This window comes from Physcomitrium patens, chromosome 8 (assembly GCF_059467195.1).
Source record: "Physcomitrium patens ecotype Gransden chromosome 8, ASM5946719v1, whole genome shotgun sequence".
Lineage (NCBI taxonomy): Eukaryota > Viridiplantae > Streptophyta > Bryopsida > Funariales > Funariaceae > Physcomitrium > Physcomitrium patens.
Window position 1 is genome coordinate 1,608,518 of NC_143417.1, and position 16,091 is coordinate 1,624,608.

General features: G+C 26.5%; 1 non-coding gene across 1 annotated transcript; it reads left to right on the forward strand.

Moving 5' to 3' along the window:
• The first annotated feature begins 14,846 nt into the window (after positions 1-14,846).
• TRNAG-GCC (transfer RNA glycine (anticodon GCC)) lies at positions 14,847-14,917 on the forward strand. The gene has a single exon. It is a non-coding gene; the product is annotated as a tRNA-Gly (tRNA).
• Positions 14,918-16,091: the final 1,174 nt, after the last annotated feature.

Here is a 16,091-nt window from a genome sequence, read left to right on the forward strand (position 1 = left end):
ATATATATAACCAAGAAACCTACATTTGTATCCATGAAATTAGACAGTAAAATTTTGAGAAACTTACAGATTAAAGATAAATTTTGGTAAACGCCTTTCATAAAACTGTATGAAATTCTACATTATTGATAAACAATAGTAATTTTAATACCTTCAATCACCACACATTATAGACTTTTATTTTTATTTTTTACATACGTACGTATGTAGTCATTCATATCTTTATTGCATATTTTATTCTTGGAAATAAATTATGAATATATGAATTTTTTTCAATTACTATTTCATATTTAAATATTTTCATTTCATAATATAACTACAAATCAAATTATTTTCATTTTTATATAAGGCAACTTAAATTTTAAGATGATACTTACAGCAACTTTGTACAGATATTATTTTACAAAATTTAACAATTTTTTAAAAAAATATTACATTATATATACTTGATATTTTATACAATTTTAATGTATCTAATAAACTTATATTGGTGTTTAATGTATGTTTAAATATTTATATTTATTTAATTATTTAATTATTTATTGCTATCTTACTTTTATAAAGATACGTGAACTTGTTTCTGGTCTTACATGGTCTGAAAATAAATAACTTACAAAAAACATAGATTTTTATAAATCAAATTCTAATTTTTATTTCCAAAATATAATTTTGATTATTTGAGGAGAGAAAATGTGGCATAAAATGATACCAAATGTTGTGTGAGTAAAATTCTTTAGGGCATTGTAGTAGTTAGAATTAGAAGAATATATTCTTCAAAGACTAGACATTTCTTCATACATAATCCTAATGAGGTGTGTATAAGTAGAGGTCCTAGCCATAGAAGTTTGTTTTCTAGCTATAATTTGACAATATTTGCAAACTACTAACAATCATACTGGTGTAAATTATAGACTTCTTTGAAGTAGCATGATTAAATTGGATTCAAGTCCTGCAATAGTATTTTAATAAAAAATTCCTTGTACTGTTAAATGAGAAGCATTAATGTATAAGACCTCAAATTTTACTACTAACAAGAAAACACACTTGTTGTAATTTTTTGGTAAAATAATTAAAATTATATAAGTCTGTATAAATCATAAACCATGAATGATTCCTAATATTGTTAGAAAAAAAAAAAAAAAAAAAAAAAAAAAAAAACTTAGCATGTGAAAGTTATTTTTATCATTTACTGCAATTGTGGCATTTTTTTTTTTTTTTTTTTTTTTTTTTTTACCAGTTACCTATATAAAACAGACATTAAATACCAATATATGTTTGATTACATATTAATATAGGTAATCAAGCATGCATTTTATTTGTATATTGGTATAGCCATAGTTGTGTTAGCAATAGTTTAGAAGATAAATTGGTGTGGTTGTAGAAAACAATCATTCTTGGACATAGTTACTCTGAAACAAGAACAAAATAAATAATTATGTCACATGGTCCGAAATAATTAATTTAGATATATATATATATATATATATATCTATAGATCTATCTATCTTACTCATAGGAAGTGGATGTGTTGGTCTTACTTAACATGATACATGAAATATACAATCTGTTGTATTGCTTACAAGATCACAATTCTTTGACATGCTTTGTGCAATATATATATTTGTGCAAAGCATGTCAAAGAATTGTGATCTTGTAAGCAATACAACAGATTGTATATTTCATGTATCATGTTAAGTAAGACCAACACATCCACTTCCTATGAGTAAGATAGATAGATCTATAGCTAAATGTGTATAATGATTATTTTTACAATTGGGATCTACATGAATTACAGGATTATAATTGTAGTATTTATGTATAGCATATTTTTGTAACAACTCATACAATGACCAATTAAATAGTGGTTATCCAGATACATAAACCCATTGTTACTATATTATATCTCTAAACTTGAAGCAAGAAAGTTGTATTTCATTTATAAAAGATGTAATGTGAGGCCATCATGTAGCCAAGGTTGTTGAGGTAATGGTTAATGTATTGAGATGGGTTGGAAAATGCAAGTGCCGAAAGTTGGCTTGGTAGAGGCACTAGGAAAATAAATATATAAATAAAAGACAGAAAATATACACACATATCTTAATAATAATAACAGCTTTAATAATAACAGCTAATAACAGCTTTAATAATAACAGCTAATAACAGCTTTAATAATAACAGCTAATAATAACAGCTTTAATAACAATATGTCTAACAAATTATCAAATCATGTCCACAGATGATAAATGTGAAAATTCTCTCAGAATCCAAATATTGGTAACATACACTTGAAAATGTTGGAGGGATTTTCTTGTAGAAGTAAACACTTCAAATGGTCAAAACTCGAATACAACCCCTCTTCTTCATCTCCAGCTCACAGTGATAATGCTCTTATTCCTACAGTTGTCTGGTTATCTTCATACGGTTGTGGAATTCTCATTCACAAAGTTATGCAATTCTCATTCACAAGGTAACGAGCTCTTCGTTCATCGTCGCCAGGCGATGCGACATTCTAGCAACTCTTGATGCGGTGAGTGCGTCCACTCCACAAGATGATTGTAATGCCCCACGAAGTTGGTGGCATCAATCACGGCTGGATCTAGATAGAGAAATCGCAGCTGAATATTACCATCGTAGCGAGGGTTTGTGCTCAAGATCCACTGAAATTGCTCCAATCGCTGCGTCGTAGTCAGGATGCCGGGCATGGAGAACGATACTGAGCACACGAAGTGTTGCTGCCTCATATGTAGTGGTGTTCTGGGGTTCGACTGCCGGGTGATGGGGTGGATGTTGCGTGGTGGTGACTGACGGCGTTGAGCTAGTAACAGCATGAGGAGACTCAAAGAATTGGGCCTTTTTAGCTGCGCAGAAGTCGAAACATGGAGGTGAATCACAAACAACGGCACTACTACCCATTCAATTTAAAGTTATGAATAGTTTTTTCTTTTTTCTTTTTTCTTATAATAATGTTGATAATTGATTATATTAATTTCTTGTAGTAAATAAAGTGAAAAAATAAAAAATATTACAAAACTAGTTATTTATTTTAAAAGTATGCATTGATAAATTTCAACTTAATTTTAACTTAAAAAAACATGTTCTAACAAGGTTAGCAATAATTTCAGACATATATGGAGGTAAAACATTCAACATTCTTGTGATTAGTGTAAACTATGATGAGACTATAAATACCCTTTACATAATATTATTAAAATTAGTTTGTAATCAAAGAATTTTATTTTTTAGTTTATTATTGCGAATATTATGATTAGACTTTGTTGGTATGATTTATTTAATCAAATCTTATATATATATATATATATATATATATAATGCATCTAATAAAATATTTTATGTGACTATTTTTATATTAAAAGACTATTAAATATTTAAATACTACATAATAGAAGATATTACGTACATGGTTTTTAAAAATTAAATTCTGAAACTTATTTCGATTAAAATCAAAATTTACAAATAATTTGTATAAATTAAGATGACCCTTAAGAAAATTTATGATAGAATTTAATAATAATTAATGAAACTTTAAAATTATAAACTAATATTTTAAAGTATAATTTATTTTATCTATAAAAAATAAAATTTAAATACAATCATTTTAAGTTTTTGTATTGAAAGTGATATCTATTGAGAACTAAACTTGAATTTAATAGACGTAACATTTTATTTTTATCTTTATATCTATTTTATATCAATAAATTTTAATAATACATAATATATATATATATATATATATATATATTTGTTTATATAAAGCATCTTTAGAATTTATAAAAATACTCTTCAATTAATAAAAAATATTTATAATAAAAATATTATTAAATATAATAAAATTTAAAGCATATATCAATTTGAAAGCATTAAATTTTGATCATTATTATTTTTATTCATTTTATTTTAATTAATAAATATAATTTAGCATTAATTTTATTTTGTAAATCATGTCAATTTATAGAATACGTAATTTCAAATAAATTTATTAGATAAAATTTTATATATGTATATTAAAAATTAAAAATAAGATAATATCTAAAAATATATTTTAAAATATAAATGAGTAAAGCTTATCCAAATTAATGTACTTTAGAATTAATTTTTTTTTATCTTGGTTGATATATAAGAAAGACACAAATAACTTTATGGAACTGGTAGGTAGACCTATTTCTTCTATTAAGTAGACAGTCTCCTTTTATAACATGGATGCATCCCTATACCACACCAATAATACTCTATGGCTACAAATTCTTTGATAAGTTAGAAATTAATAAAAGTAAAAGACATAAAAAATAACAACAAAAACTAAAAATCCATAACATTCAAATATTTATAATATAAAATACTTATGTGTTTTGTGTTACTTAACTTGACCTACTTATGTCTAAAGTATGGAAGTTTGGACCTTAGATCCATTGAAAGGTAAGTCGTTGTTTGTAGTGACATATATAATTAACTCAAATAACTTTTTTGGCTAATTGACTATCCAATTAGTTCAATATTAAAGGTTAATAGTAAAAAAAGAAAGAAAGAAAAAAAAAAAAAACTTATGGTAGCCTGAACAACATGTGCTTTATAAGCATTTAATTCAAGCAAATAAATAATTAATTAGAAAATTAAATAAAAAATACAATAATTTTCTAATAATAATAATAAGATATCATACATAAAAGATGCATGAAAGAACAAAGCACAAAAAGAAGAGAATCCAATAAGAATATTTTTATTGTTGATGTGGCAGTGGTACTATGGTTTCAAATTTGGATGATTGCTGTTTTTTGTTGGCTGATGCTTTGTGCCATTGTTTCAATTGCAAAATATCATACTAAATTATATATATATATATATATATATATATATATATACAATAAGAAATTCAGATACATCCCCACATATGTTTTATGCATATGTTTTATTTGATTCAACCTTCAAACTAAGGTTTAGGATATTGTTGTGAGCAATAATTTTTAGTCTCATATTATATAAATACATGTTGAATTATCTCTTCAAATTGTGCAATCAACATGCTTTATTTGTGATTAAGAAGGATAAAGGTTTATTTGTAGGATTCCACACTATCAATTTTCTACTGGAATTGTTCATAGTTGATGTTCATAACATTCTTTGCTATAGCTCTTCTAACTAGATGGTACCAACAATATGATATTCTTCACAAATGTATAGAAAGAAAGATGGAGCAAAAGACAAAGATTTAATTTTGATCTGGAGAAGTATTCATGGTATTAGATTTGAAGAATTGCTTCACAACTCTTTTTTATTTAGACAAAAGAATTTGTTGTTGAACGTTTCAATAGCTATAATAGAGAAGATCTATTAATATTTTTCAAAAACAATCTATACAAGTTTTTGTGTCATTTGTCAATTGTGATCTGGTCTACTATTTTTTCAAAGTATTTATTTCTTTATGAATATTTGTAAATCCAACCATACAAGATTTGTATAAATTGGATATACAAATTGACAAAATATTTCTAAAGATTGTCAATTGCATTAGGTTTGGCTATTTTGTTTTGCTAAAGCCAAATACATTTGAAACTTGACGCAACCTATATACACAGATTCAATTTTCAACCACCATCACTAATGAAGTTTCTCTTATAATTCACTAGTTTCTAGATACATGCAATAAAAAAATGAAAAGAAAAATAATAATTTAATGAATGCTAGAAAGTATCAAAGATATACTATATAAGAGACATAACAAAGAATTGAACAAAAGAATTTTAACAAAAAAGCCAACAAAAATTTGATTAAACTAGATGAATCCAAGATCAGTACCAAGAAAGGTAAGTTAGAACTCCAAGAAATGTGTTATTGAGACTAAAGATCTCTTTAGCCTTGACTCTAATATATATTAGGTATTAGAGAGCTTTTCAAGAAATTTCCATGTTGCTTCAAGATGAAGTAACTTTAGGAAGCTCTTTCGATAGTTTTGATATTGCTTGAAGATAAAGAAATCTTAGGAAACTTCTCAAGAAGTTTCTATGTTACTTGAAGATAAAGCAATCTTAAAAAGCTTCTCAAATAACTTTTTTAATTATCCTAGAACTTTCTAAAATTTATTAGAATATTCTAAAAATCTTTTAAAAATTATTTAGAAATATTTAGAAAATCTTTTAGAAATCTAATAAAATATTATAATAATATTCTTAAAATCTTCTTGTTGGATGTTTGTAACATCACTCTTTCTTTTAACTTCAAGTTCTATGAAGAGCATTTGTTTCATATTTGCTTTTTTTGATATATATAATATTCTAATAGTTACTTTATAAAAAAGTTATCCTAAAATAGATTTAGATTTTTATGGATAGTATTGATGAAATTCTTGTATACTTTATTGTACATTAATTAGATTTCTTGTTGGTTTTTATATATGCTCATTGATATTGTAGCTGCACGAATGAATAAAATACTCTAATTTGTATCTTCTTTGTGAAGAATCAATGATCTTTTCTATCTCATATTCTACATGATTATTTATTTTAATGCAAGGCAATGATGGTTATATTCATCCTAAAATAATTGATTTCAAATAAGCCTTTAAAAGAGAAACATAAAAGATTGAATATACTTTTATAGATATGGGTAAATTCAACCAATAAGTGATTAGATTGATTAGCTTTTGAATACAAAATGGCTTCAATCTTAGATAGTCCAATTATTGTAAGGATAATTGATCTTGATATTTTTTTGAATTAGTCATATTTTATCTCTAATTTAAAAAGTAGGGGATTCTTTTCTAAATTCATCTGAAGATGTTATGTAAGAATCTTGAGCTATATATTAATAGATCTTCAAAGTTATTTGAAGTTGTAACAATTATTTTTTAAGATCTCTTCCTCCTAGATTTTCATCCTTTGATGCACTTAAATAATCAAGCTTCAAATGGCAACTATAATTAAAATAAAATGATATTTATTAAATTGAAGTATAAAGAATGTTATTATAAATAAACTCCACTAAAGATAAATACAAGATCCAATAATCTTATTCATCATTGATAGTTTATTGCAAATACTACTCAAAAACTTAAGTGACTTATTTTGTTTGACCATCTATTTGAGGATAGAAGGCAAAGAAAAGTTTGATATCTATCTTCAATATTTTGAAAAAAGATTTTCTAAAATTTGATATGAATTAAGATCCTTAATTAAAAAAATGACATTATTAGAGAAGCCATGATATTAATATATATTAAAAAAAAAGAATGTTGATATTTTTTCTCCAAAAATTATTTTTTTGTATAGAAAAAAATGTGCCACCTTTATAAATCAATCTATAACAACGTAGATAGCATCAAATGAAGCTGATGGCAGTAAATCAATAATAAAATCTATTAATATTAAAGACCATGGTTGCTTTGGATTTAACAGTGGCTATAGAAGTTTATAAAGATGATGTCAAGAATTCTTAAATCTCAAATAGATGTCACAAAAGAAAACAAACTCTTTCATAGTCTTTTATATTTAATCTAGAAATCTAAAGAGATAAGCTCTAATATTTTGTTAAACTATAAATATCCTACAACTAAAAAAATCATGATGAGATTGAAGAACACAAAGTCACATCAATCTTTTTGGAATATATAAATAATGTTCAAAATATAAAAGATCTTCCGCAAACTTGAACTTGTCATTGTTAGGATATTGCTTGATATTACAAAGCAATAAAACCTTAATTGATATTACAAAGCAATGAAACCTTAATTGATAATACAAAAATTTGTTCAAAAAATCTTGAATCAATAAGTATAATTATAGAAGTAGTATATAGATGAAATTGTTCTAGCTTCAAAAGAGTGGTATATTGCTAATCAAATGTTGCTTCTCCAACCTATGGAGCAAAATATGATCTCTTTAATAAAGCCTTTGATAGTCTTTATTATTCTTTAATTGATATGTAATCACAAAATCAAAACAAAATGATGACATATTTCAACAAGCTTGGTCGCAACTCAAAATCCGAGTTGATATGAAATTTTCTAAATTTTTATAATCTATATATATAATCACATAATGTATAGTATTTTTCAATAAATGATACCATTTTTAGAAAGAATCTATAATTATAAGATTTTTTTTTATCATGAATCTCATAATTGATCTCTGTAACTAATAATTTTTTAGAATAGAATATAATTGAGTGGAGATTTTCATCTTTTTTTATCTATAATAGTATAGCTTGTAGTTCAAAGTCAAAAGCATTAGTTTTTAAATACAAGGCCTTTATATAAAATTTGGATGTAATAAAATTAGAGCTGTAATATAAGCTACCTTCAAATCTTAAAAAACCATTTGAACTTGAGGTTTCCATTCTAATTTATCTTTAGATGTCAAGTGAGTGAAAAGATCTGTAATTTAGAAATAATTAGATCTAATTTAATTCTTAAATATCTAATTAAAATTAACAAATCCAAGGAAACATTATATATTTCATAATGACTTTGGAATTGCCTACTCCACTACAACTTGAACTTTTGTTGGATCCATCAATAGGCCTTCATTAAATATAATATATCTAAGAAATTTCACTTTTGGCTAATGAAATATACATTTTTTTCAATTTGGCATGTAATCTATATCTTATAATTTTTGTAAGATTAATTACACATATTCTTTATATATTCTAAGAATCTTTGAATAGATTCAGATATCATTAAGATAGAAAATAATAAAATTCTCTAAAAATTCTTAGAAAATATCATTTATTAAATATTCAAATATAGCTGGAGCATTTGTTAATCCAAAAGGCATGTTATTATATTCAAAATGTTTATATCTTATCTAAAATAGTATCTTCCAATTATATCTTTCTTTAATTTGAACCAAATTTTATGCTCTACAAAGTTCTATTTCAATATAGAACTTAGATTATTTAAGTTGCTACAAAAGCCTTAATATCAATGGTAATAGGTAATGTTTCTTTATTTTCATTTTATTGATGCTATAATAATCAATACATATTTGCAAAGATCTATCTTTTTTCTTCACAAAAAGTATTGGTGCACTTATTGAAAATTTAGAATGTTGAATAAAATTCTTTGTAAGATTTTTATTGATATTATCTTTCAATGCCAAAAGTTTATTCTGTGATAGATTGTAGATTGGATCAAATGGTGGTTAAGTCTCTTCTTGAAGATCAATGGCACAATCATATGATCAATGCTTTGACAATATGTTAACATTTTTCTTTTCAAAGACATCTTGAAATTCTTTATACTACTTTAGGATAGCTACTGGCAATCTTGCTTCTTTACAAGCTGAAGTTGCATAAATAACAAATGGCATTTCCTTCTTAGCTGTCTTTATAAAAGCCCTTGCTTCCAAAAATAAGGTCTCTCTTGTTGATGATTTCTTGATGGATTTTTTCTAAAATAATTCTTTAGGAAATTCAATCTTATAACACCTCCAATCTATAGATGGATTATATCTTTTTAACTACAAAAGTTCTAAAATAATAGAATTGGATGGAATTTTAATAACATTGAATATAATTTTGCTACTATGGCCGTCAAATGATATTTTTAGGAATATGGTCTTATGAATAACATTACCTAAAGATAAAAATTTACCATCTATTACTTCTACATATACAAGTTTTGACTTCTACACTAAATTTTTTTTATGAAGTTTAAAAAAGTCTTCATTTTAAAAAGCAAGAATTTTAATTTAATGAACAAATCTTTATTGCTGCCCATTAGATCTTATCATGTTCTCCAAATACCTCTGCAAATGATTTTAAGAAAGCTTTAAAGTTGTTCAAAATTAAAAAAATCTTCTTAAATAAAGAACAAACCAACATAAGGCTTGTCATGTGAGCAAGATTCCAACTAAACCAATTTGCAATTCCTTTGTTGGGTAGTGCTTAGGTTATAGAAAAGTTATTAATTAAATTTGGTTAACAAATCCTCAAAATTTCAAGCATGTGCCAACAATTTTTTTTTGAAAGACTAATTTGAGGCTCCTCATGTTATTGAATAGGTAAATTTTCTTATTGAATGTAGGTGCTACCACCTCTTTAGATGTAAAATCTTGAGAAAGTAGTTACATCACAAGTTGATCTATTCCAAGTCTTGCATTATTATGAAATTCCACAAAAAAATCCTCAATTTCAGCAGTTCTACGAACTAAAGTATTCAGTGTATTCATAATAACATCTAACTTAGACTTGAAAGACTCAACTATGCTAACATCTTTACCTCCAGATATTCTATAAAAAAAAAAAAAAAAAAAAAAAAAAAGAATTTTCTAAACAATATCAATTTAAAAGAAGATACTTTGTGACTTCTTAAGAACTTAAATGCCTTCAAGAAGAGAGATAATCTACTCTCTATGAAGAAGAATCAAGCTCTAGTATTGATAAGAGGACAATCTTGACAAAATGTTATGGATATATTATATAGAAGATGAAATAAGAAGTTGAACAAAAGAGTTCTTACAAAAAAACTAATAAAAAATTAATTAAACTAGATGAATATAAGATTAATACCAAAAAAGGTAAATTAGAGCTTCAAGAGATGTGTTGTTAACATTGAAGATCTTCTCAGCCTCAACTCCAATATATATTAAGTATTATGAAGCTTCTCAAGAAGTTTCCATGTTACTTAAAGATGAAGCAACCTTAAGAAGTTCCCATGTTGCTTGAAGATGAAGCAACTTTAGAAAGCTTCTTAAGAAGTTTTCATGTTGCTTGAAGATGAAGCAAACCTAAAAAGCATCTCAAACAACTTCTTTAATCCTCTTAAAACTTTTTAGAATCTATTAGAATATTTTAGAACCTTCTATGAATCTTTTAAGAATATTCTAAGAATCTTTTAAAATCTTATAGAATCTTCTAAAATTTAATAGAATATTCTAAAAATATTCTAAAAATCTTCTTATTGGATATTCATAACAAAAAGTAATAATATATTATCCTTGTTGAAAGCAAGTAGAGTGTATCTTCTTCAAAAAGACTAACTATTGACTATGTCATTGTGTTTCAAATCAAACAAAAATCTATTTAGATGTGTATAAAGTATTTCTTTCAATCTCATTTGGATAAAAAGTTATATTTTGACATCTTCTTAAAAATATTGCAATTCTTATAGATAAGAGAAAAATCAATTATTTTTCTAGATATAATATTTACTTTTAAAAACTTATAATGCTTGTAATTTTATTTTCTATATTAAAAGATTACTACAACAATATTTGAAAAAAAATCAAATCAAATCAAATTAAGAGTCCAAATAAAAAATTTAGTAGGTAAATTATTCTATTATATAATTATATAAGAAATATTTTTACAAAAAACAATCTTTATTAGATGCACTTTACTAAAGCTAAATTATATGGATTTCATATTATAAAATTCAAATATTATAAGCAAAAGATATAAAAACCAAACAACGTATATTATATAAAAAAAAACCAACCGAAATTTATTGATGTTGAGTAAAAAAGCAAAGATTACAATAACATTATTCAAAAGTTTACTCAAACATCATACCTAATGTGATTCTAATATACATATCAAGTGGATTAAATTTATAAAATTATAGTCACAATTCATGTAATAAGAATACTTGAAATCATATCAAAGTTAATCTTTAGTGCTAAAAATCACTATTTATTGAAGACAAATAAATATTAATTGCAATAATGCCAATCACTAAATGTGCCAATAAAATCCCAACTTAAAACCATGTATCTCATTCTCAAAATTTACAACTTTATTTCCAACTCTAAAACTTTGAATCCCATCTTTAAGACACCAAATTCCTAACTTAAAATCTAAAAGCTTTATTTATACATCCTATACAACAAATTAATTGCAACTTCATATTTTTGTAATTAATTTATAAAAAAACTTGCAAATTTTTTGTTCTAACTTATTATTATTGATTTTTAAAAATTCTTCAAAATATTGCAATAAGAATTTCTTATGGATTTATTTGAACATCAAATTTTTCAATCTACCTTTATTCATTCATATCTAACTAAACATAATTTTATTTTTTAAACAAACAAAAATTTATATTTTATTTTAAATTTAGTAGTATGATTATTTTTTAGAAATTAGAATTTATTTGGTGATTTAGAAAGTAACGTGAAGTTAGAAATATTAAAAATATTGTAATGAATAAATTAATATTTATAAACAAAATATCTTATTTCATTGAACAAAATAAATGCTTCATTCTTTCTATATACTTACTTTTAGAATTGTTATGATTAAATATTAATGATAATACATCATTCTTACTTAAGTTGTTTGTGGTTGAATTCTATTCATAATTTCTTGCATAATTTGTTATACTTATGAATAAAAATTTTCTTTCTAAAAAAAAATAAAAAGAAATAATAGAATAAAAAGAAAGAAGTCTAAAATAATATATATAAATAAATGAATAAATAAAAGAAATATAAAACATAAAACAAATACAAAGACTATTCTTGGCAATTTGGAACCAAGTATTCTATAAGATGACATTGTAATATATAATACTATAAAACCAAGGCTAAGTAATTAAGTAAGTAAGTATGTATGTACGGAAATAGAAGTGAGAAGAAATGAAAAAAAATTAGAAATGTCCAAAGTTTTTGATATTTCCATCCTTATTATAAAATATACTAAGGGGGGGGGATATAAATCAATAAGATAAACCAAAGAGACAAATTAGCCCTCTAATTGGCTGGATTTCTCAATCATCATCATTTTCATCAAAACTTAACTTAATTTGCTAATTTATAGGGCTTTAACAAAACCAATCTTAGTCAAAGGTGAAGACAACTTAGAACTCAAATTAGAACAAATCTAGCCTATATCAATCTATACTATTATGTTGAATTTGTGCCTTTGTAACATATGTAAATACAAACAAATGAATAATTTGTCTTAGGTGCTAGTGTTGTACTTGGTAGTAGAATTTTTTTAGTTTGTCATGGAGGCTTTTGTTGTGATAACAAGTAAAATGAAGAAGACACTCTTCTATAGAGAAGCTTTGCCATTTATATGATTGTAAAGTAAGGCAATTCTATATTTGGTTTGCTCCTATGTGAGTGGCTTTGTATTCACTTCTATAGTAGTAGGGTGACACATCTTGCATGTGATGTGTGCTTAAGAATAAAAGAAGAATGATATAAAATAGAATGTGAAGTTGAATTTGGACATTAGACTTGAAGTTGCATGTGTAGATTTGGTAATTTTGAAATAATTGGGAGATACATAATATGGTATACTTACAAGTTGGAAAAAAGATAATGCATACCAATTGCATTTTGAATAGAAAGTAGCTTTTGCAAAAAAAATCCTTAAATTGTTACTCTTCATTAAGTGTTTGTATTGTAGTAAGGCATGTATAACCTCATAGATCCCCTATTGATAGAGATTCACTATTGCAAGCAAAAATGCACCATAAGCAAAAAAATTGATACTGAAGCAAATCATCAATCCATTGCACTATACAATCTAGCATTTGGCAAAAGGCAAGAGTTTTTGTCATGCAAAAAATTGCACAAGAGCACAACTATACTAGACCAAGTGGCAAGTTGTGTACAATTCCTATGATTTGATTGGAAGATGTAAAATTTTGTGAATATATGTATATATATATATATATATATATATATATTTTTCCTAGTAAAATTTGAAAAAGATTTTCCTTCTTCGTATTTTCAATGACAATGGCACTGGTTCAACTAGGTCGACCAACATGAGCCAACTGTGTTCCAATACAAAGTATTTTAATTATGTCTTAAAGATCATATTTCCACAAAAATATCAATGTGTGTTTCAGAAACTCCAACTTTCTTTCAAACTGCAGGTTTTCGAAAGTGTGCACAAAATTTTGTCGATGACACCAGCAAAAGTGGAAGAAAGATTAGAAGCTTGCCATAAAGGTGACTAGAGAAGACGAGGAATCCATATCCACTGTAACGACGGATCAATGCTGTTCGCGCTGTGGACAGCAATTAACCCTGAACCCCAGTCGAGAAAGATATTCAGACCAGAATTCGTGTTCCTTGTGCTTGATACCCGAGCAATTTATGGCAATCTGCTGTTACTCACGTTTGCAATTCTAGTCCTGCTGGGCGATTGTTAGCACTCCTCCTCCTGCGATCCCTTCTCGATCGCCCTGCCCTGTGATTTCTTCAGTTTCCACCATCCTCTGCGCATTGTAGGGTTTCCCGAATTTTTGTCGAGGGGAGGGGGTGTGTGTTGAATGGAAAGGGGCTGGGACGGGTCCCCACCTCTCCATTCTGCTCGTGAATCCAGCAGTGTCAACGAGGTGCGGTGAAGGTGCGGAATTTCAGCTGCGGGAGATTGGCGACATTTTCGATGCGGGAATGCATCGTTTGACACTTGATCCTTCGGGTTGCTCCATCTGAGCTGCGTGTGTTTGTAATCTAGATTAAGTCACCACCGTGATTGGTAATGTTTTGCACAGTTGCAAATTCGAGGAGGGTTAAGGAATGTTACTTTGATATTATACATATTAGATTGATGATCACGACCCCATTGAGCAATTGTGATGCGAGAGAGTTTTGTCATACAATAATCGTCGACTCATATTAGTAGTACATGTCGTTGTATATCTTTTGAAGTCTATTGTGTTGTTTTTGCAGTCTACACAACACGAGAAGGGAGGGGGGAGAGTGGAGGTGGGGGGTCGGTGCGGGAAGAGGATTGGACTATAATCGGTGTGGTCATCAGGGCCCTGGAAATCGGATGCGATCCACTGTTAACCGAGTTGTCGTTGTAGTGTAGTGAAAGGTGTGCCTACCAGTTACAAGGATGGACTGTTTTCAGTCCGACTATCGTCACCTCTGGCACCGGTGGTCTAGTGGTAGAATAGTACCCTGCCACGGTACAGACCCGGGTTCGATTCCCGGCCGGTGCACAGTACTTTTGTCCTCCCTCCTCCCTCCTCCTTTCCTTGTTCTCCTCCCACCTACTTCCATTACGAAATCTAATAATGCAAGACACAATTGTAAAAATCTTGATGTGCCATTCAGCTATTATCAATTATCTTGATTAATATTTTGGGTTTTTTTTGTTTCTAAACATGTCTCTTTATGAGAACTCTCTTTATTGAAACAACAAGGTGTCATTATAAAATGGATTTATTGGTACATTGGATTCATAATCAATTGTTTCTTTGGACTTTGTTCTTGCATTTGGCAACACCTCTTTGGCAACACCTCGTTTTTCATGAATACGTGGACATGACTACAAGATTAACTTACAATTTATTTGCCTCAACACATATACATACTTGCCTTTCATCTATATATATATATATATATATATACATATATATTGATTTATATAATGGATGCTTAGTTGTATTCTTCAATCCATATAAAATATTGCACCAACACAAAAGTGAAAATTGATTTAAAAAAAATCAAAAAAATTAGAACTAAGCAAAAAGACCAAAGTAGTACCTAAGCAATATTATGATTATTACCATCTTGTATGCATGGTATATAAAAAATGTCATCTTTTGATTTTCTTTTTATGTCAGTTAGTTAAAATATTGTCATTTGAAAAGAATGTAATATGATTAAATATGTAAAAATAAAGAGAGAAGAAAGAAGTCGCAAATTTTGTGAACAAATACATTGTTGCAATCTAATATATTCTTTGATTTTTAGACCAATTCTAAGAATGCATACAAAAACTTGTGTATCTCTAATGTTGAAATTTCAGATGAATTATTAATTTGCAACACATAGAAGATAGGTTATGGAATGATCTTGGTAAATTTTGTTGTCAAAAAGATGGTTCTTTAGTCCTTGTTTGCAAAAACCATTGATCAATTATATAAAGATACTCAACATTTCATGAAATAGATAAATAGCAAAACTAATGATATAGATAACATATTTTAGAGGTAAAACAATACAATCCATTTAAAAATCAAACTAACTACAAAGACAATTGATAAAATATTTTAAAATTTGTATTTAATGACTATAAGTTTTTAGTTATATATTGTAAAGATTTGTTTTACTAATATCTATCATTTATTTTAAAATATATATTTTTTTAATTTCTTAAAAAAATTATGA